Source organism: Hyla sarda, chromosome 3 (genome assembly GCF_029499605.1).
Source record: "Hyla sarda isolate aHylSar1 chromosome 3, aHylSar1.hap1, whole genome shotgun sequence".
NCBI lineage: Eukaryota > Metazoa > Chordata > Amphibia > Anura > Hylidae > Hyla > Hyla sarda.
Window position 1 is genome coordinate 131,391,651 of NC_079191.1, and position 23,820 is coordinate 131,415,470.

Sequence of the window (23,820 nt, forward strand, 5' to 3'; positions counted from 1 at the left end):
CACAGCAAAATAATATTTTGTTAAGTTTAATGAAATGAAATGTCTGCCTCTCAAAAAAAAAAATGCAGATGAGACCTCATTTCCTGGTCTTCTATTAATTTTCTGATTGTCACATGTTTTGGTTGGAACTTCATTCTTTAGTGCAGATATTAGTAGTCGTACATATTAAATATTTACCTCTTCCTGGCCAGTGAATATTCAGGTAGACTTCCTCATACATTAGAATGTAAGTGAACTGTATGCAGTGTAGCAGCTGTATATGTTGCAGTCTATGTGGCTGTATATTAATTGAGCGTGAGGAGAACTGAGCAACTGAGCATGCCTGACCATAAGAGTGAACGGCACACAGGACATATTCCATGGCAACAAGGAAAAAACAACAAAGCACCCAGCCTATGTCGGTAGGGCTGCCTTTTAAAAACAACCTATTTTCTAATAATTACTTGTATTTGCAAATATGTTTATTTTCAGGTAATGCATCAGTTCAGACCTATTTATCTTCATGGTAAAACCCGTTTAGGGTATTTTCACACTACGGAATTTCCACTCGCTGAAGTCAGCGAGTGGAGATTCCGTCTGGCGGCCGCTGCCGAAAATACGTCAGTGGTAGGACCGCACGGCACTGCGCCATCACCATTGAGGGCTAAGCAGTGCTCAAGAGACCATGTTCTTTCTTTGCGCGGAACAGTTTCAGCAACGGAATTGTCTGTTGCTGAAATTCCACAGTGTGAATGGGTCTCGCGGAGACCCATTCACACTGATGGTAATGTTCAATGCGCTCAGGAAATTCCACGGGAATTCCACAGTGTGAACATACCCTTAATACTCTCAAATGATCACTATAGATTGATTAAGAATACATTAATCATTATGTTGGATGGGGTAAAAACAGGACCAACACCTTTTAACTTACCAAATGGGGCGATCAATTAAGACCCCAACCTCAATATCCAGGAGTGCTTTGCTTTTCATGTCTTGAAAGGCTCAGGGTTAAGAAGTGTAACTAGTGTGTGGAGGAAGAAGGGGTTACTGATACACTCGTTTTGCAAGGTGCTAAACAGCAGAAGAATCACAGAAAGTAAAAGCGTTACACTGAGCACCCTGCTGCTAGTGCTGCTGACAAGCTAAAGGGAGAGGACGATTACACTACTGCACTGTGGACATTAGTAGATACACTTGTATTTAAACAAAATACAGCTGCCTAATCATTATGGATAGGTAGAGATAGGAGGTAAGCCTTGATTTACCTTAGATGAACAATGTGAATCATCTTAAGCAGACAAACTGTTTTAGCAAGCCAGACCCAGACATGTCTCCTGCACAAAACACAGAGTCCCAACCCTACCTCCTGTAATTTCTCCTGTCTGTTACTAAGGACAGATTTCCCCTGGCAACGGGCAATGAATGGCAGGTTGCAGAGACTTTAAACACCTATTAGGCAAAACTTTGGAGCCGCTTTTATGGGTTAAGGAGTTATTTTGGTAAATCCAGTGATTTATAGATATGATTATCATATTACATAGGCTATCAGATAAAGTGATGTTGTATGAAACAGCAGTGACCATTTAATAAAGCTGTGCAGCCTGAATACAATGTCTCGTTTTGTTTCACACATTTCTGGGCAATTCTCCCCCCTTTTTCAAAAGCAGTGTCTGAATTCCATAAATATAGCAACAAAATGCAGTGACTGAGAGGTGAACATTCGGTTGCCTCCTATATATTGGAGTCTGGGTCTCAGCTAAATTGAGTTGTTTAATTTCTGATTTTAGTCTCTATAAGTTACCAATTTTTATAATAAATTCATGGATCTAGGGGCACTGGGTGGAATAACATTAACCAGTACCAAGGGATCCTCAGCACCCATCCGCCTGTCAGATAAAAGCACATGGCCATGATTCCCCTAGAGATGACCAGCACCTGGAAGGTTACATATCCGAGCTTCAATTAATTACTATCCTGATATTTCATTACTATTTAGCTCATAGAAGGCTGACAAATCTTCATGCTCATTAACCACTTACAATACATCTAACAATTTATAAGACAGCACATACCCTTATATTTACTGGTAATAAGCTCTTGGTTTCATTATTGTATAAATTTAGATTTTAATGACTTTTCATAAGATAAAACTAATTAGCTCCAACAATGTAATAATCATCATACACAAACCTAGCAATTAACTATATAATGAGGCAGGTAAAGTAAGTGATATACAGAAGAAAGACAGCCCCATAGTAGAATACAAAGGAAGCTCTAATGTATACGATTCATATACTCTGAATGCACCAGGTTTTCACTAAGCATTTTAGTTTTTCTATGCATAGGAAGATTCTCTAATACCAAACATATTGCAATTTTTTTTTTTAGCAGAACCCCTGTGTGTGCATATTTATTACAAACTGCACATGTATGCGTGTGGGTGTGTGTGTGTGTGTGTGTGTGTGTGTGTGTGTGGGGGGGGGGGGGGGTACTTTATTGTTGAACAAAACATGCTTTCAATATTTTTTATTTATTTACTTGTTTTTAGTTGTTTTGATAAAAACTGGTGCTTACATGTTGTAATCATGACAAATTATGCAGCCATGGTAGTAAGGCTAAAATATCTCTGTTATAAATGTCCGCCATAAAAATCTTGAAAATCGGCCGTTGAACGGCCTTTAGAGAATCCCTAACGGCTGTTAGATTATCCCATTATAGTCTATAGGATTTTTCTAATAGCCCATTATCGCCCATTATTAATAACGGCCGTTACTTTGTGACAGACGATAGTAAAGGGAGAAATAGTGCATTGTGCCAGAAAGTTAAACAGATTTGTAAATTATGTAGAAAAAATCTCAGCTCACCTGGGACTTGTGCGGCTACCTCCAGACAGCAGAAGAACAATGCGAAAAAAGGCCAGCAAGTAGAAGCATGAAACTTGACTTTAATTCAGGTGGTAGACAAACATGGACATGTAAAAAATACAAAAATATTGCACATGTAGAAAAAGAGAGAGGTCCCAAGCAATAGCTGACGCGTTTCTGATCTATTGATCCTTACTCATAGCTATGAGTAAGGATCAATAGATCAGAATTGCATCAGCTATTGCTTGGGACCTCTCTCTTTTTCTACATGTGCAATATTTTTGTATTACTTCTATTTAAAAATCTCAATCCTTTCAGTACTTGCTACAGAGGAAATTCTTTTCTTTTTGAATTTCTTTTTTGTCTTGTCCACAGTGCTCTCTGCTGACACCTCTGTCCATGCCAGGAACTGTCCAGAGCAGGATAGGTTTGCTATGGGGATTTTCTCCTGCTCTGGACAATTCCTGATACGGGCATCAGGTGTCAGCAGAGAGCACTGTGGACAAGACAAAAAAGAAATTCAAAAAGAAAAGAATTTCCTCTGTAGCATACAGCTGCTAAAAAGTACTAAAAGGGTAAAGATTTTTTAATAGAAGTAATTTACAAATCTGTTTAACTTTCTGGCACCAGTTGATTTAAAAAAAAAAATAATTCCATTGGAGTACCCTTTTAAGCTTTCACTGATTTTATTCAGAGTGGCTTAGAGGCTTTGTGGAACTATTAGCTCAGTACATGGTATGGAGGTGCAGGCAGCATTAGTTAGGCATAGGAAGATTAAGTAGACAGTACCTTTATTTAATTTCTCCATGGTTTGTATCCAGGTTGTTATGAATTTTGGCGGAAGTGTCGGAGGGACCAGGCCAAGTCGCAGCGGCCCGCCTCTTCCCTGCCTTGACTCACACGATTGACTTGCAGGCCCCCATGCTGGGAGCAAGTCAGGGAAAAGAGGAAGCATGCCCCTGCGAGCGTCATCCCGCCTCTCTGACTGTTCGGCTGAAGTAAAAGACAGCTCAGATATAAGTTTAGAAGATGTGAGATAAGGAAACTAACGTGTCATCTGTTTGATCTCTCTATGCCTTAAATGGGCACTGTCAGATTCAAAAACTTTTTGTATGTTGTAGATCTTGGAAAAACATTAACCTTTCCAATATTCTTCATAAGAAAATAATATTTCCTTTGTATAGAAATTATGGCTTAAAAAATATCCACTAAGGTTCCCCCATACCATCCAGAACGTAATCCTGTCCGGCTGCAGCATAATCTTTGTCCCAGGCTGGTACAATGTCGGGGAAGTGAGGGTTGGACTAGCAGTCCTCTGTGCTCACTTCTGTCCTATGAGACATCAGCATGAAAACAGAGAGGAGGGGGGGGGGGGGGGTCACAGAGCCTGCAGTGGTTGGATAGATGATGAGTAATGCAGAGTAAGGGACATGTCCCCTCCAAAGCACAGGATGAAAAACCAAGTGAACAACAGTAAGACGTTATTTGTGAAAGAAATAAAGGTGCTAGACACATTAAAATGATATGTACATGATCGGGATTAGGTACTGAGTAACAGAAAAAAACATTTTTTTGTGGAATATGACAGGTACTACCTTGTACCGAGTTGACACTCGCATTTTACTATTCCATATGGATTTTCCACCATGGCATTGTTGGGTGGCTTCACTACATGTGCAAGTTTTACTGGCTAATTGTGCCAGTTCCTGAAAGATTAAAACTCCGTAAAAACCCTGTTTTTATGTACTTATTTGCCCACCTGTGTATATATAGCTAATTCAGCCATATATTTAGTAAATACAGCTATATACAGTTCATATTAATAATGATTGTGTATTCAATACAAATAGAATGCCATGATATACAGTGGTCCCTCAACATACGATAGTAATCCGTTCCAAATGGACCATCGTTTGTTGAAACCATGGTATGTTGAGGGATCCGTGCAATGTAAAGTATAGGACAGTGGTCTACAACCTGCAGACCTCCAGATGTTGCAAAACTACAACACCCAGCATGCCCGGACAGCCGTTGGCTGTCCGGGCATGCTGGGAGTTGTAGTTTTGCAACATTTGGAGGTCTGCAGGTTGTAGACCACTGTCCTATACTTTAGACCGCTGTCCTATACTTAATATCTGGAGGTCCGTAGGTTGAAGACCACTGGCACAGGAAGTTGTACTCACCTGTCCCCGCCGCTCCGGACCATCACCTCTCGTCACCACTGCCCTGGATGTTGCCGTCCATCGCTGTCACCGTGTCCCGGCGTGTCCCCGATGCTCCGGCAATGCCTCTGCTTCCCCGACATCCTCGCTCTCCGTCGTCGCCATCACGTCGCTACGCACGTTGCTTCTATTGGATGACGGGACGGCGTGCTCAGCAACGTGATGACGATGATGGAGAGCGCCGGCGATGGAGGGGATCCCGAAGAGGACGCGCCGGAGCCCCGAGGACAGGTAAGTGATCATCAGCGGACCACACGGGGCACCGTAAACTGCTATCCGGTGGCATCTGAAGAAGTCTGCGCTGCCGGATAGCCGTTTATGCGATGGCCCCGACATACAAAAGCATCGTATGTTGATGCTGCCTTTAACATGCGATGGCCTCTGAGAGGCCATTGCATGTTGAATTTATCGTATGTCAGGGCCATCGTAGGTCGGGGGGTCACTGTAATTTACATAATAGTGCAACTTTCTTCTACACATAAGTAGTACTGCTATTTATTTACTCCAATATGCCAACCGCTCCAATATGTTATCATTTTATGCATCGGTTGTGCAATTGACTTTAAATTATTGGAAGGAAATACATCAAGAAAGAAATGTGTCAGAAATATATATTTTTTCATATAAACATCATATTGCAGGAATGTGAGGTCACCATCTCGATCACTATTCAGGAGAGCAGTCAGCTGAAAAGGAATTATATCTGTGAATTGGAAAATTGCATTGCAAAATAAATGACTATCCATTGTGCCGTGTTGATTTCCAGTTGTTTAATCTGGGTTCCATGATTCGTGTCGTGTTGCTGGTTTCATTATGTGTATTTCAATAATAGATTACATGTCCTTCACTTACATACAGCGTCTTTACATCAAGCTCTCAGAAACTTGTAGATACCACAGCGACACTTTTAGGTGTATTTGATTAACCTTCCTTCTATAGGAAGTTCAATATTACACAATGAAATACAAAATGTAATCAGCAAATGCCAAGTGAATCAGAAGTTCTGGTTACCGGAGCGTTGTGTGATAGAATGGCGGAGACAAAACAATATTGCTGTTATGCACGGTTGGAAGGTCACTGGTAAAAAGACCAATGTTAAAAATATGTTCGAATAAAGAATTTGGCTTAGAATAAATATGAATTCATTGGGCCCTGAAAGATTGCATCCTGATTTCTTTTACATTTTCAACCTTGTTAAAAAATACTGTTGGGAGTAATGATTGAGTGCATAGGTTGCAGATAGACTGAATAGCCAATGCCTTGGGGGTGTACAGACCCACCAGTACTGTACAAGAATGTAAGTGCTAATAGTGGTAGTGCAGCTACATGTATCATGATAAGTGTACATTGATGACATCACATCCATCACCTATCTAAAGCATAGGGGACAAGTATCTGATCAGGACCCCCACTGTTCTCAAGAACGTTTCCCCATGTCCCTTATATTAAATGGAGTCGCAGTTTGGAATGTTTGCTGCTTCTCCATTCACCTATAGAACTGATGGAAATAGGTGGTGAGAGGGAAGCCTTGATTTACCTTTTAGGAACAGTGCAGATCATCATCAGCAGGCAGGCTGGCTTAGTGTGCAGAAACACAGCTCATAGCATATGCTTACCTCCACAACCATTTTCTTTACTTTAACTTTTTTAAATTCCCATAGCAAACCTATCCTGCTCCAGACAGTTCCTAAAATGGACAGAGGTGTCAGCAGAGAGCACTGTGGTCAAACAGAAAGGAAATTCAAAAAGAAAAGAACTTCATGAGGAGCATATAGCAGCTGATAAGTACCTGGTGGATTAAGATGTTTTTTTAATAAAAGTAATTTACAAATCTGTTTAACTTTCTGGCACCAGTTGATTAAAAAAAAAATGTTTTCCACCGGAGTACCCCTTTAATGTGAATTTTTTTTTCTTACAGGAGAAAACGGCAAATAATTGCACAATTTTTGTGTATAGAGAAGTTTGGTGTGTAGATAAGACAACTTTAGCCTGGCAAGTCCTCCCTGATAGTTGATGATGTTACATGCTAATAGTCCAGACAATAAACAAAAAGAGCATGAAATCATGAAGCCCTCACCGGCGTATGTCTGTGTTTCTTTGTTCAAAGTTGCATACACAAGCGGAGGTGAACAGTGTTGAAGCATATAGAGCGTATAGGGTGCGTTCACACGTTATTACTAGCAGCGGGTTGCCCGCTGCAGGAATCCCGCTGCGAGTTACGCTACTATTGATTTAAATCGGTCCACAGACAACTGCAATAGTGTCAGATTTGCGGACTATCCTCGGACCTATTCAAATGAATGGTAGCGTAACTTGCAGCGGGTTTCCTGCTGTGGGAAACCCGTTTCTAGTTTCTACCATGTGAATGCACCCTCACAGGTGAAGTGCTGCAGGGGGTAAACCAGCTGTAGTCCTAGTGAACGTGCCCTGCCTGTAAATGTTCTGCACTCTCCCTACATTGCTTCTCTCCATTTGTGGATGTATCTTTCAGGAAAGAAACACAGAAGACATTTGCTGGTGGATGCTCCGTCGTTTTATCTTTTTTTTGTTTAGCACAATTTTTCCGCTAGCTTCAGATGTCGTGCGATTATTTGCTGTTTTTGCCGGCACTCAGTAAAGAGACATGGGCCATTTATGACATTATACGCTGAGAAACTATTTCAGCATAGGCACATGAGAGCCTGTGAGCTGGCTGAGGTTTCATAAATCCCCCTTAAAGGGGTACTCAGGTGAAAAAATGTTGTTTTTTTTTCAAATCAACTGGTGCCAGAAAGCTAAACAAATTTGTAATTTACTTCTATTTAAAAATCTTAATCCTTCCAATACTTATCAGCTGCTGTATGCTTCACAGGAAGTTCTTTTATTTTTGAATTTCCCTTCTGTCTGAAAACAGTGCTTTCTCCTGACACCTCTGTCCATGTCATGAACGTTCCAGAGCAGGAGTAAATCCCCATAGCAAACCTATCCTTCTCTGGACAGTTGTTGACATGGACAGAGGTGTCAGCAGAGAGCACTGTGGTCAGAATATAAATTTAAAAAAAAAAGAACTTCCTGTGAAGCATACAGCAGCTGATAAGTAGTGGAACGATTAAGATTTTTAAATATAAGTAAATTTCAAATCTGTTTAACTTTCTGGCACCAGTTGATTTAAAAAAAAAAACTATTATTTTCCACCGGAGTACCCCTTTAAGTGGCCAATACTTTAGATCTTTTTTTCTTATTGCTTAATAAAGTGATTTACGAATATCACAATCAAATGTAGGAAAGTTGTTTGACACGACGGGGACTATTTAAAATGATGCTTCATTTGTGTATTGAGAGAACTTCCCTTGAAAAAAATCATGTCATGTAAATATCTAATTCTATATCGGACATGTGCATTTCCCCACTTTTTTTTTTTTTAAGATTTTAAATTTTTTTTGACAATCATTTTTTGAGATTAAGGTCTTTAAGATCTACAATTGCAGCTACACAGATTTATGTCTTTACTTTCCACAGCATTCTCCTGCAACCAAAACAGCTTAGCATTTTCACAAGAGCAAATGAATAACACATTTAATTGGTAAGCTCATTTTTGTAGAGGATTTGCTTGTCTGTGACTATTAACTCTGCATCCAGTTAGTGAGTTGACCTTCACTGACACTTCCCAAGCAGCATGTGGCAATAAATACCGTATTTTTTGCCCTATAAGACGCACCGGCGTATAAGACGCACCCAATTTATAGGTGCAAAATCTAAAAAAATAAAGATTCTGAATCCAACAGTAGTCTTCAACCTGCGGACCTCCAGATGTTGCAAAACTACAACTCCCAGCATGCCCGGACAGCCAACGGCTGTCCGGGCATGCTGGGAGTTGTAGTTTTGCAACATCTGGAGGTCCGCAGGTTGAAGACCACTGGTATAGGAGGTAGTCACTGGTGCCCTGGATGGGTCACTGGTGCCCTGGATGTCGCTGTTGTCGCTGTTGTCGCTGTTGTCGCGTCCCCGTGGTGTCCCCGACACTCCGGACTTCTTCTTCCCCGGGATCTACGCTCTACGTCGCCGTCATCACGTCGCCGTCATCCCGCCGCTACGCACACCGCTCCTATTGGATGATGGCGTGCGCGACGACGTGATGACGTCGAAGGAGAGCACAGGGGATCCCAGCATGGAGCAGACACCGAGGAGGCAGGTAAGGTCCCTCCCGATGTCCTGTAAGCTGTTCGGGACGCCGCAATTTCACCACGGTGGTCCCGGACAGCCCAACTGAGCAGCCAGGTTAGTGTCACTTTCGCTTCAGAAGCGGCGGTCAGCTTTGATCGCCGCGTCTGAAGGGTTAATACAGGGCATCACCGCGATCGGTGATGTCCTGTATTAGCGGCGGGTCCTGGCCATTAATGGCCGCAGGTATTTGCCGTATAAGACGCACCAACTTTCCCCCCCCCCCAGTTTTGGGGAAGAAAAAGTGCATCTCAGGGTGCGTTCACACGCTCTTTGTTTTTGCGGGTTTTCCGCAGCGTATTTGAAAGGGGCGGGCTCTTCTCGGCTGTCCATAGCAGATTGTCCGCGGTGGAATTTACGCTGCGTAAAATCCGCCGCAGTCCCTACTGACTTCAATGGGGCTTGCAGCGGATTTTCCGCAGCGTAAATTCCGCCGCGGACAATCTGCTATGGACAGCCGAGAAGAGCCCGCCCCTTTCAAATACGCTGCGGAAAACCCGCAAAAACAAAGAGCGTGTGAACGCACCCTTATACGGCGAAAAATACGGTATGTGCTCATCATTAGTGCACTGGAGTCCTCACCATGTCACTTTACATACTGCCAGAATTTGACACAAGAACAATTTTATGTAGAATTGCCTTCCTTCATTTTGGATGCTAAAATGGTGCTAAACAAAATGTTTAGAACCATTTTCAGCATCACTATTTATGTAGTCAACTTGTGGCCAAACTGAATGCCGATCTCCCTAACCATCTATCTTTAGAAACTAAAGGAGAAAAGATGGTCATGCCTTGATTGATGGATTCACTCTCTTGAAAAAGAGGCATAGATAATCCATCTGAAGTCAAGACAATAAAAATCCAGCAGGCATAGAATACTGGAGATCCTGTGTATTCGGGAAATCTTCTTGGGATCTGTTGCAGACATGTCTACACAGTTTATATTGAAACACTAAAATTTGTGTCTTGGAGGTTTCCATTTATTTCTGCCTAAGAAAGGCTCCATAATGGAAAATAATAATGGCCCTTATTTATCAATCTGCCCTAATTGTCTTTTTTTGCCATAACAACCAATCAGAGCTCAGCTTTCACTTTATAAGAGCTTATTAAGATGTGGTATCCAAGTACCGGAGTGCGTCCTGTCAGGTAAACATTTCTTTAGGTGCCTGCGCTAGGCCCTGCTGCTCAGGTGATGCTTTAATATTTGTTACAATCTTTGCCTGCTAATGTATATTGTGTTGCACGGTACCTTTAAGAAATGCACAGGATATTTGTGAGGAGGCATGATGCAGCGTACCCATGTGACCCTGATTGCCCAATGGGAGGCCCCCCTAGCTAAGCCATAAATAGTGTAGTGTGTGTTCCATCAGTGCTCACTCTGAGTGTTATTGCTGTTTGAAGAGCTCAGTGTGAGCTGCAGTGTAGAGAAGAGACAGCAGGAGTGTGAGGTGATTCAAGGGAAGCCTAAAATAAATCTTCAAGCAAGCGACCGCGCCATTCTGCAAGTGTTCCTTGCCCAGGAGGATTCGGAAAATCCTAATTGTAAGCATAATACTCAGTCAGTCGATGGGCCACACTGTGATTGTTCATACTATGGCGCTGTATCATAATTGGACACTGTCAGAACCCTAATCAGCGTGGGAGGCCTCAGCATTAAGTTTAAAATCCCAAGCACGATACTATAAGTAACAGCAAGTCTACAGGGCTCCCAAGTGTTACACTTCATCTCCTCTACTCTAATCTGGGCTGTGATGAGTGTACCATCTACTCCTGCCTCAGTAAAGACAGTTATCCGTAACCTGGCATTGGTGTATTTCTTATCCCGTGCCTGGCCCAGGAGAAGCTGTCCTATCCTCGGACCGTGTAGTTTAATGGTGCCCTGGCGTCACAAAGTGATACATCTAACCACCCCGAGCCACAATCTTGCACCACAGTCAGTAACACTAGTGTGCCATCACAAACATATTAAAGTTAAGCTGCTTTCTGAAATGTAAACTCTGTCTTACATATATTCCATTGGGATTCAATGCCTTTTATTGGACTCAGGGTTTTTACTATCTTAAAAACAGATAATTGTAGATATTCCCCAAACATAAAGACTACAAAGAATAACCAAAAGACTTGAAAATTACGCTATATTGACATGAAATGCTAAACACATAAATATATATATGTCTTAAAACAAGATCAAAAGCCTAGACCCTTATATATTATTTACCACATTAACACAAAGATTAGCTCAGGAGCAGATTGCATGACTGAAGCTTAGTAGATGAGAAAATAATTCGGCAGATGCACTTAAGGGGAGAAAGCAATGGAGACAGTGAGGAGGCCATGTCTGAGGAGGAAGTTTGTTTATGGAGGAGAAAATTGTTGTTGCCTTACAAAGTGTTTCCCAACCAGTGTGCCTCCAGCTGTTGCAAAACTACAACTCCCAGCATGCCCGGACAGCCGAAGGATGTTTGGTTATGCTGGGAGTTGTAGTTTTGCAACTGCTGGAGGCATACTAGTGGAGGGTCTGTTCACACAGGCAGACATTGTTGCGGACTCGCAGCGTGTTTCCTGCTGTGAGTTTGAATGGGGGTGCGATCTCCGCAGAAGATTTTTGCCAGGGGAATTCCTGCTGACTTTCTGCAGAGCATTTGATGCAGAAAATCTGCTGCAGATTTTTACTACTATTCACCTCAAGGGATATACAGAAACTCTGCAAATTTGCCACTATTAGACCTATTGAAGTCAGTGGTAGGAAAATCCACTGCAAATTCTTTGCAGCAAAAACAATGTGGAAAATCCACTCAAAAGTTGCCTGTGTGAACAGAAAAAAATTCTGGCCAGAGATTCTGAGCATGGCCAGCGCTGACTGAATCCCGATAACGGCCAATGTCTGCGGCACAGATTCCACCTGGAACATTGAGCAATTTCAATGTTCTGAATTAATTTTAAGATCGGAATTTTGAAATAGAAATCCTGCCCAGAAAATTCTGCAATGTGAATGGGTTAATGGAACAACCCCCCCCCCCTCCATTTTACCCTCAGGCAGCAGAATTTGGACTGCAATTTTGAAGCAGAATTCCGGTCAGAAATTCCGTAGTGTGAACCCGGCCTTAGGATATGTTCACATGTTTAATGTGGTCTGCTGCGGAAAGTCGGCTGCGGAATACCTGAAACAGCTCAAACTCGTAATTTTCCCGTGTGAACTAGGGATGAGTGAATCGAATCTGACGAATCCAAATTCGTTACTAATTTCAGGAAAAGTTCCATTTGGAACGAATGTGAATATCGCTGTGATTCAATCGCGCAAGTCGCTTCATTAAACTCCATTTAGTGTGGTCCAGGCTCCAGGGCAAGTGGTGTACCATTTTGTTCCTGTTAAAGGGGTACTCTGGTGGAAAACATTTTTTTTAAATCAACTGGTGCCAAAAAGTTAAACAGATTTGTAAATTACTTCTGTTAAAAAATCTTAATCCTTCCAGTACTTATTAGCTGCTGAATACTACAGAGGAAATTATTTTCTTTTTGGTTTTCTTCTCTGGCTGTCCACAGTGTTCTCTGCTGACACCTCTGTCCATTTTAGTGTCAAGTTCCTGACACAGACAGAGGTGTCAGCAGAGAGCACTGTGGACAGACAGAAAAGGAATTAAAAAAAATGAATTTCCTCTGTAGTACTGGAAGGATTAAGATTTTTTTAATAGAAGTAATTTACAAATCTGTTTAACTTTCTGGCACCAGTTGATTTAAAAAAAAAAAAAAGTTTTCCACCGGAGTACCCCTTTAAAGTCTTAAGGGCCTAGATACTGTGAAAGGCCAGCCAAAAGTACACACCTGCTGGTGTTGTAGACAAATACTGTTTTAAGCGTAGTGGAGCGTATTGTACTCCCCTCAACGCGCTAAGTATGTCAGGCAGAGAAGTGCCAGGACGTGCTCAAAAGAGTGGCAGAGGCCTCAATTCATCAGGCAGAGGCTGTAGCAGACTAGGGGCGAGTGGCATCAGGAGTCACAGTGAGAGGCCTGAGCTCCCGGTATCAGCTAGCGGCCGTGTTTCGACCAGCAACCCATCTGCCGCCATTGATTGGTTAACATGGTCATCCACTTCATCACACGTGACATCTGACACCCCCAGTCAACAATCGGTGGGTTCCTCAGACACAACCCTCAGTTGGCAGTGTCCGGGGGCAGTCCCTGTCCTCCCGTTGCCTCTGTCCTATGCTGTTCCCTCCCCCACAGAAGTATCTTATGCCGTGGGTTCAGCTTCAGTATTTAGTGAGTATGATCTACTAGAGGACAGTCAGCAGCTACTGCCCAGCCAAGAAGTGGAAAAGACATCTGTTGTTTCCTCTGCTAGGCGGGCAAGTAGTGATGAGGGGAGTGGTGTGGGAGGTGGTGTTCTAGCGTTCAGGCTCCTGAAGCAGACACTGTTGAGGAACCTGAGGAGGACATCAGTAACGTGCAGACACTTGTTGATGATGATGAAGCCGATCGCACTTGGCAGCCAGGTGCCGAAGAGGGATCATCATCATTAAGAGAAGAGGGTTCGAGGTTGCGCGTGAGGCAGCAGCTGAGCCAGGAAGGTGGTAGCATGGTTGGCAGTCAGCATGGTGGCAGAAGTGGAAAGTCTGGAGCCAAATGTGCCCGGGTAGACCACTTGCTTTGCGGCAGCCTACCTTCCCGGGAGGTAGTGGAACAGGGGTTCCTGGAGTCGGTGGCAGTATCAGTGTGGACTATTGGAGGGAAAATCAGCTACTCGGCGGTGTGGCAGTCTTTCATCAAGCATCCGGAGGATGTTAACCTGGCCACTTGTGTCGGCAGAAGTGTTGCCAGGGTCCCAATGTTGGCACCATGGCCCTGCGTCAACATATGCAGCGTCACCATAAAGCAGCCTGGGAGAACCGTGGCTCCGATGTGGTGGTACAGCCTGCTGCATCACGCAGTGGCACGCCGCTTCCTGTTTCAGCGAGCCAAGGCTCTACCCCCTCAGCCAAAAGGAGCTGTGTGTCATACCTATCTTTTGTCACTCTAGATGCTCCTGCCATTCCTACTTCGAGTCAGTCATTTTGCCAGCAATCCATGGGCAAAGCCATGTCCAAGAGATAACAGTATGCACCCACTCATCCAACAGAGCAGAAGCTGAATGTGCTCCTGTCCAAGTTACTGCAGTCCCTCCCTTTTCAAGTGGTGGACTCTGCTCCTTTCAGAGAACTGATGGCTTGTGCCGAGCCGAGGTGGAGAGTCCCAAGCCTTAATTTCTTTACAAAGAAGGCAGTACCAGCCCTGCATAATTTTGTGGAACAGAAGGTGGGCCAGTCCTTGAGCCTGTTGGTGTGTATCAAAGTGCACGGCAGCGCCAACATGTGGACCTGTAACTACGGTCAGGGACAATATATGTCCTTTACAGCCCACTGGGGGAATGTGGTTCCTGCACAGCCACAACAGCAACTTAGACAGGATACGCCACTTCAGCCTCCATGCTCTCAGGTCGTTGGTCCTGTGACAGTGTGTGACTCCGCCTCCTCATCCTCCACTGTGTCCTCAGCCTCCACTGCACGTACAAGTCTCAGTGCCCCTCCAGCATACCATGTGTGCTGGGCACGGCGGTGTCACGCTGTTCTTCACATGGTTTGCCTTGGCGAACGGAGTCACACAGGGGAAGAACTGCTAAAAGTCATTCATCAAGAAATCGAATCACGGCTTACTCCACGAAAGCTGGAAATGGGAACCATGGTGACCAACAACAGGAAGAACGTCTTGTCTGCGCTGCGACAAGGAAGCCTGAGCCATGCGCCCTGCATGACACACGTGTTCAATCTGGTTGTCAAGTGGTTCCTGAAGTGTTCCCCATCTGCAAGACAGCTTAACAATGGGAAGGAAACTTTGCATGCACTTCAGTCACTCGTATACCGCAAAACACACCCTCCTTGAGCTGCAGCGTCAGAACGGTATCCCCCAATATAGTCTGATTTGCGACGTTTCCACACGTTAGAATTCCACCCTCTATATGTTGAAACGACTATACGAACAGAGAAAAGCCATCACCGATTTCTTGATGATCCAAGCGGATAGGGGGACTCCCCTGTGTAACTTCAATGTCAACCAGTCGCAGCTCATATGTGACACCTGCCGTTTGCTCAGGCCCTTTGAGGAAGCCACATTATTAGTCAGTCGCCAGGATTACGGGATGAACAACGTCATTCCACTGCTTCATTTACTACAAAACGTATTGGAAACAATGGCTGGTTAGGGCACTGGTGAAGTGGTGCCTACATCTCACGACCACATGAGCCCTGTGGGGGCTGAACTGGAAGAGGAATAGAAGGGGGAGGGGCACAGTGGAGCACAGTTTAGGTTTCGCGAGATTTGCAGTTTTTCTAGTCATCTAAAAGGAGAGGAGGAGCAGGAGCAGCCAGAGGAGCTAGAGGGTTATGAGGAAGGCGAGACAGAGGACCCAGACACACCATGGCAGTATGCAGTGGAGATGGAGGCAGGGAGTCACTTGCACAAATGGCACGATGCATGCTCACTTGCTTGCATAGTGACCGCCGGATTGTCATCATTTGGCATGGGGATGACTTCTGGCTCTCCCCCTTATTAGACCCTCGCTATCGGCACAAAATGGGGGCCTTTTTTACACCCACTGAGAGGGAGGACAAACTGACATACAACAGAGATATCCTACGTAGTCAGTTGGCCGATGCCTATCTTAGCCATCGTATATTCTCTCGCAGCCACTGCCATGGCAGCTGGGGAGGGGTGGGGTGGCAGGAGCAGTACCAGCTCCATCAGCAGCAGCCTGAGTCTACAGTCGCTGATGAGTAGCTTTCTTCACCCGCATATTGAAGCAACTCATCGGCAGCAGGTACACCTGGAGCAGTACTTGAACCAGCAGGTGGTAGCATATCTTGACATGACCATGCTAACACACCTTGAAGATCCGCTTGACTTCCGAGCAGCCAAACTTGATTTGTGGCCGCAACTAGCAGAGTTTGCCCTGGAAAAGCTGTCCTGCCCGGCCAGTAGTGTGCCATCAGAGCAGGTGTTTAGTGTGGTGGGGGCCATAGTAACTCCAAGGAGAACTCGTCTGTCCACAGAAAATGTGGAGAGAATGACCTTTGTGAAGATGAATCAGGCATGGATCAGCCAGGTGCTGCTCCCCATTTACAGACATTCCTCCACATGAGACCACAAGTATTGAGGATATGCATTAGCTAAACTTAACTTTTCTTTTATTTTTTTTAAATCAAACAAAAGGAAAGGTGTGCAAAAAAAAACATGTTCCTCCTACACCACCAAGTATTGATGTGATGCAAAGACCTCTAAAAGGTGGAAGGGAACAACGTATGGTCCATTGTAACTGGTGGGGGTGAAAACTTTCCCTGTAAGGCCCTACTCTCGCATTAGTAATTCCCTTCTTGGCAAGTGTTACTCGCCCTAAAAAGGGTGGTCCATCACAGAAACCTCTCCCTATTTCCACCTACAAACACTGCCATTTCACAGGGTTTTTAGGTGGAAATAGGGAGAGTTTCCTGTGTGGGGCCGCCCTTTTTAGGGCGAGTAACACTTACTAAGAAGGGGATTCATGATGTGGGAGTAGGGCCTTACAGGGGAAATTTTTACCCCCACCTGTTACAATGGACCATACGTTGTTCCCTTCCACCTTTTAGGTCTTTGCATCACATCAATACTTGGTGGTGTAGGTGACACATGGTGTTTATTGCACACCTTTCCTTTTGTTTGATTTCAAAAAATATTTTCTCCTAAGAATATTGTTAAAAGTTAAGTTTTACGTAATGCATATCCTTAATACTTACTTGTGCACACTAACACTTTTACAAGAGAGACTGTGTTCTTCTGCATTCCTGCCTCAGATACTATTCTGATCCTGCCATCCACCTAATGCCACACATCTGATGCCAAGTTCTTCATTTTCCCCCCACCTTTGTCACCGGGTACTGGTATTGTCATCCACTGCACCACTATGTCACCGAGTCACTTTCAGGACTCCTGATGCTGCTGCCACCTCCAGGCTGTCTCATACTGCCACCATATGTTCTCATGCTGATGTCAGCTCCAGGCTGTTTCATTCTGCCACCATATAGTTACATAGTTCATAAGGTTGAAAAAAGACCAGAGTCCATCAAATTTAACCTATAACCCTAATCAGAATACATCCCTTGTTCAACCTTCTGTCCCTATAGATCTACAATCCATAACCTGTAATGTTATTATTCTCCAAAAATGCATCCAGACCCCTTTTCAATGCTTTTACCAAGTTAACCATGATTACCTCCGCAGGCAGAGAATTCCACAGTCTCACTGCTCTTAAAGTAAAGAATCACCGCCTGTGCTGGTGTAGAAACCTTCTTTCCTCTAAACGTAGAGGATGCCCCCTTGTTATAGATACAGTCCTGGGTATAAATAGATCATGGGAGAGATCTCTGTACTGCCCTCTGATATATTTATAGGTCTCCCCTAAGCCTTCTTTTTTCCAAACTAAATAACCCTAATTCTGATAATCTTTCTGGGTACTGTAGTCCTCCCATTCCCCGTATTACTCCGGTTACCCGTCTTTGAACCCTCTTCAGCTCCACTATATCTTTCTTGTACACTGGTGCCCAGTACTGTACACAGTATTCTATGTATTCTATATGTTCTTCTCATGCCACTGCCACCTCCAGGTTGTCTCCCACTGCAACTATGTGGTCTTCTCATGCTTCTGCCACCTCCAGGCTGTGTCATTCAGCCACTATATGGTATCCCCATGCTGCTGACAACTCCAGGCTGTGTCATTCAGCCACTATATGGTCTCCTCATGCTGCTGCCAACTCCAGGCTGTGTCATTCAGCCACTATATGGTCTACTCATGCTTCCGCTACCTCCAGGCTGTGTCACTATACCTCCATGTGGTCTCCTAATGCTGCTGGCATATTAAATAAACTTTTTAGGTTCATCTATTTAAAATCTTCAATTTAAATGTTAAAAAATATCTTTAATCTTTTTAATTGTGAGGCCCTATAGTCTCGTCGGGCTGTTGCCACCTCCAGGTTGGGTCATTCAGCCACTATATGGTCTCCTCATGCTGCGGCCACCTCCATGCTGTGTCATGGGATAGAGACCCTCCCCACACACACACACACCCACAGCCCTGCAACCACCAGCTCCACATGAATAAAGACAGATCACATTTTGGGGTGAAAGGCCATGACCGTTTATTGAGGGGATTTAATGAATAAATAAATAACTTATTAAATAATTTACCAGATAAAACCATAAACATATACAGTACAAACCAAAAGTTTGGACACACCTTCTCATTCAGAGTTTTCTTTATTTTCATGACAATGAAAATTGTAGATTCACACTGACGGCATCAAAACTATGAATTAACACATGTGGAATTATATACAAAACAAAAAAGTTTGAAACAACTGAAAATATGTCATATTCTAGGTTCTTCAAAGTAGCCACCTTTTGCTTTGCACACTCTTGGCATTCTCTTGTTGAGCTTCAAGAGGTAGTCACCTGAAATGGTCTTCACTTCACAGGTGTGCTGGTGTGGAGGAGGAGGTGTGATGGTGCAGGCGTGCTTTTCTGGTGACACTGTTGGGGATTTATTCAAAATTGAAGGCATACTGAACCAGCATGTCTACCACAGCATCTTGCAGCGGCATGCTATTCCATCCGGTTTGCGTTTAGTTGGACCATCATTTATTTTTCAACAGGACAATGACCCCAAACACACCTCCAGGCTGTGTAAGGGCTATTTGACCAAGAAGGAGAGTGATGGGATGCTGTGCCAGATGACCTGGCCTCCACAGTTACCGGACCTGAACCCAATCGAGATGGTTTGGGGTGAGCTGGACCGCAGAGTGAAGGCAAAAGGGCCAACAAGTGCTAAGCATCTCTGGGAACTCCTTCAAGACTGTTGGAAGACCATTTCAGGTGACTACCTCTTGAAGCTCATCAAGAGAATGAGTGTGCATAGCATTAATCAAAGCAAAAGGTGGCTACTTTGAAAATGACATATTTTCAGTTGTTTCACACTTTTTTGTTATGTCTATAATTCCACATGTGTTAATTCATAGTTTTGATGCTTTCAGTGTGAATCTACAGTTTTCATAGTCATAAAATAAAGAAAACTCTGAATGAGAAGGTGTATCCAAAAAAATCCATAACCTGAATATAAAATCCCCATTTTATAAAAGAACCACCAGCTGTCCACCCAGAGCTTTCTTGGTGACCCCCACAAAATAAATACTTAGCTGTCCGCCCAACTTGGACGATTGGATCCTCTTCTGGTCTTCACAGGAATGATCCCAGCTGCAAGGATGAGCGGTTATTTATCACTTAAGGAATTCCCGCTGAACAGAAATCAGCCAATCAGCATCCACTCTAATCTGCCCAGCAACAGCCGGCCCTGTAAGAGATCTCAGCACCACTGTGAGTAAAACACAACCATTTTAACCCTTAACGTGCTAAAAGCCTTAAAAAGATATATATATGAACTCCTAGGAAAAAAGGGGGCATGGGGGGGGGGGCACATCCCATGTGGCCCCTCAGTTACCCTCCTGGGCCCTGTACATGGGATAGAGACCCCCACCCCCCACGGCCCCGCACCCACCAGCTCCCCATGAATAAAGACAGACAACATTTTGGGGTGAAAGGCCATAGCCGTTTATTGAGGGGATTTAATGAATAAATAAATAATTTATTAAATAATTTACCAGATAAAACCAGAAACATATATATCAACTAAAAACTCCATAACCTGAATATAAAATCCCCATTTTATCAAAGAACCACCAGCTGTCCACCCAGAGCATTCTGGGTGACCCCCAAAAGCAGGCGGGCACCCCCAAAGCCGTGGCCAAGTCAATAATGTTCTGTAGGCCCACATTAAAAATATCAATCCCAATTTCGGAAAGGTGAACACCATCAAAACGGAAGAGACCTGCCTCGAAACCCTCTAACTCCTTGTACCTATATGAGAAACACCCTACCGTCCCCATAAATTTCTCCATCCCTCTATTCAGGCGTTTACGTATGAGCAGGACTTCCTAGGAACCAATTCTGAGAAGACCCCCAATCCTAAAGGAGTGAGCACTGATTTTCAGGTTACCCAAACCTAAGCATACACAGCATTTCTCTAATATGTATCTGAACTGAAAGCTGGTAAGAGCAGAGCACTCTTTATGTACAAGGCAGGGGGGAATACCCTTGAGGGCGAGCAGTTAGGAACCTCTCCACCAATCTTAAGGGACAAAGTAAGTTATCTGATAAGCGAGCAATGTGTAGTTGTTTGCCCCGGCCCAAACAATCAGCTTTTGACTTTTTTACATTTATGACTGGCATAGAAGAGGAAATGGAAACATCTGTAATGTTCAGCGGTGAAGCCGGCCATTTATATTGTGCTGTGAGCTCACCTATCCTCAGGGCACCAAAGAATGCTAATACAAATGCCATCTGAAAAAGCAAGGATTCATATTCATCAGAATAAACTTTAATGCAAACACTCACAACCTTTTGTAGCAATGAATAATCAACAGGTCTCCTCTGGTCCTTACTAACAAAAGACAGACGGTACCATTTTCGTACTTGTTTGACCTGAAAAAATGAATTGATAGGGCGAACTCCCATCCATTTTGAAAGAAAGCTACACCTGCCAAAATACTAGAAAGGTGACTATGAGAAAACCTTTTTAATAAAAACATCAATGAACAGACTGGGAAACAGAAAAGCCTTTAGAAACACCAAAAGAGCACCAGTTAGACCAGGACTTACTATAATCAACATAGTTTTTTTCAAAAATGTACCTCATAGTGAAATGTTGAATCTGTCCCATACTAGGCTCCATAAATGGGGTGGGCAGGAGAGGCCCTCCATATCCGCTTCTGGGCAAAGCTGGTGAAATCTGCAAAACTGACCCCATGAGAGGGAATCAGCTACAATGTTAGTCTCCCCTATAATATAATTAGCATTAACCCATATATTCAATCTAAGGCAGACTAGCACTAAATGACGGAGTAGCTTGATAACTGGATCAGAGTTTAATGAAAGACAATTAATCTCAAAAGCAACCCCTTTATTATCAGTATTTATTACAATGTGTCTATCTCTGAAAATCGAGCCCCAAATCACCAATGCTACCACAACTGGGAATAGTTCCAATAAGACAACATTGTTTGTAAGCCCTGCCGATATCCAACTGGATGGCCAGGGTTCTGCACACCAGTGTCCCTGGAAGTATGCACCAAAGCCAAAAGAGACAGTGGCATATGTATATGCCCCAATCACATTAAATAATACTTTTTAGGTTCATCTATTTGAAATCTTCAATTTAAATGTTAAAAAATATCTTTAATCCTTTTAATTGTGAGGCCCTATGGTCTCATCAGGCTGTTGCCACCTCCAGGCTGTGCCATTCAGCCACTATATGGTCTCCTCATGCTGCCGCCACCTCCATGCTCTGTCATTCAGCCACTATATGGTCTCCTCATGCTGCCAACACCTCCAGGTTGTGCCATTCAGCCACTATATGGTCTCCTCATGCTGCCAACACCTCCAGGCTGTGTCATTCAGCCACTATATGGTCTCCTCATGCTGCCAACACCTCCAGGTTGTGCCATTCAGCCACTATATGGTCTCCTCATGCTTCAGCCTCATCCAAGCTGTGTCATTCAGCCACTATATGGTCTCCTCATGCTGCCAACACCTCCATGCTGTGTCATTTAGCAACGATATGGTCTCCTCATACTGATGCCACCTCTGGGCTCTGTTATTGTGCCGCTCTGCGACAGTGATTCTAATAGCTAGGCCTCTAATCTGCATGTCATATGGAATAACAGAATTATTTCACTAACCCATCACACTCCATATGCATGTTAGAGCAAGGAAAAGTGTTCTATACCCCTATTGAGGCTCTCTGTAGGCCATACATAGCATTTTAAATACAGATTTGCCGCAAATAAATTCGAACCGAACTGAATTTTTTTTGCCAAATAGAATTTTTCAAAAATTCGCTCATCTCTAGTGTGAACGTACCCTTAGGCTATGTTCACACAATAGAGATTCCGCAGCAGCAGAGTCCCATTGATTTCAATGGGATTCTGCAGTGCTGTTCACACAGCAGAATTTCCGTGCCAGGAACATCTGATGTGGAAATTCAAATTCTGGTGTCCGCAGAAAAAATAGACACGCCTATTCTTTCTGCAGACTCCACACGGAAATGCATGCCGTCTATGAGACAGCACATTTTCAAGCGGTCCTAGTGCCGCCATGTTCTGCCAGCACTTCGCTGTCAGGGGAATGTCCACACAGAGATTTTCCATGCAGACATTCCCTAGTGTGAACATAGCCTTAGAGGTTGGGGGCCATCCTTATGAGCTGTTTAGTGTAACAAAGGCGTATTACGTACATCTGTTCAATATTGGTTTCACCATGATTGTCATCATTTCAATTCTTTTAAGAAAAGAAAGGTACTTTATTTTCCGTTATACATGTGCAATTCATGCAATTAGAATTGGGTACATCTAAACGAAAAGCTTTTATTTAGATATTCTTTATATTTAGATGTTCATTGTTTAAGGTTTTTCATTCCGCTATGAATGCAAACATCTGGTACAGGAAAACAAAATGCATAACACCATGTAATCCAGGGCCCTGGAATGCTTTACATTACTATGGTATTCTCGCCCACAGAGAGAGCCAGAAAAAATTCACTTTTCAGAAAAACAAGGATCACAAATGAGGTGAACACAGGCCACCTCATTCAGGAGGAGACGGAATGGAGAGGGGTTCATACATATGTGTCGCTCTCTGCGTTTAAGTCTATAGAAGGTATGGAAACAGCTGTGCAAGCTTTATACCCCCCCTCCCCCATTTCAATATATGAGTACAGCCACCTCAAATGTACAAATGGGGACAGGGATCTCCATTCATCCTATATCCTGTGGAATAGAATAAAAAAAAAGTATTTACTTTATTTACCAATGCCATTATTATCTGCTTATCAGGTCCATTCTTGTCCTTCCCAGTACCATGTGAGTGACCCTCAGACTTTCTAAAACTTACATTGTGTTTTCTCTAGTCATCCCAATGAGAATCACATCAATGCTGTCATTGGAATGAATGAAGAATGAAGGAATGAAGAAGTGAATTCCAAACACAGACATAGCACAATAAAAGCAAATTTTTACGAAAACTGCCTAATTCTTAGATGGCACGAACATAGATGGACAGACTTGAGATGTGGCAAATGAATCCCAGTGGCAAAGGCTGATTGATAAACTTGGCGCATCGGTAGACTGTCTAGTCTATGTTTGCACTTTTAAGTTTTTGTTTATACCATTAGTTGGCTTACTTCAGGAAAAGGTAATGCACCAAAATGTTGGCACATTATTTTGGTGTGTGGTATGGCATTTAAAGCCATGTCCCTTTCCACCCATGCAACACCACTTTTCCAGTAGGTCACAACCCCTTTGTTATGGAATACATAACGCAATTAATGTGTCTCAGTAGCTGTGTGTCAAAATTTTGGTGTATGTGGAGCCAAAATTCTAGCC

General features: G+C 43.5%; 1 long non-coding RNA gene across 1 annotated transcript; it reads left to right on the forward strand.

Annotated features, from left to right (window-relative positions):
- The first annotated feature begins 19,603 nt into the window (after nt 1-19,603).
- LOC130361098 (uncharacterized) lies at nt 19,604-23,444 on the forward strand. Its single transcript, XR_008890874.1, has 3 exons — nt 19,604-19,699; nt 22,958-23,095; nt 23,346-23,444. It is a non-coding gene; the product is annotated as an uncharacterized LOC130361098 (long non-coding RNA).
- The last annotated feature ends 376 nt before the right edge of the window (nt 23,445-23,820 follow it).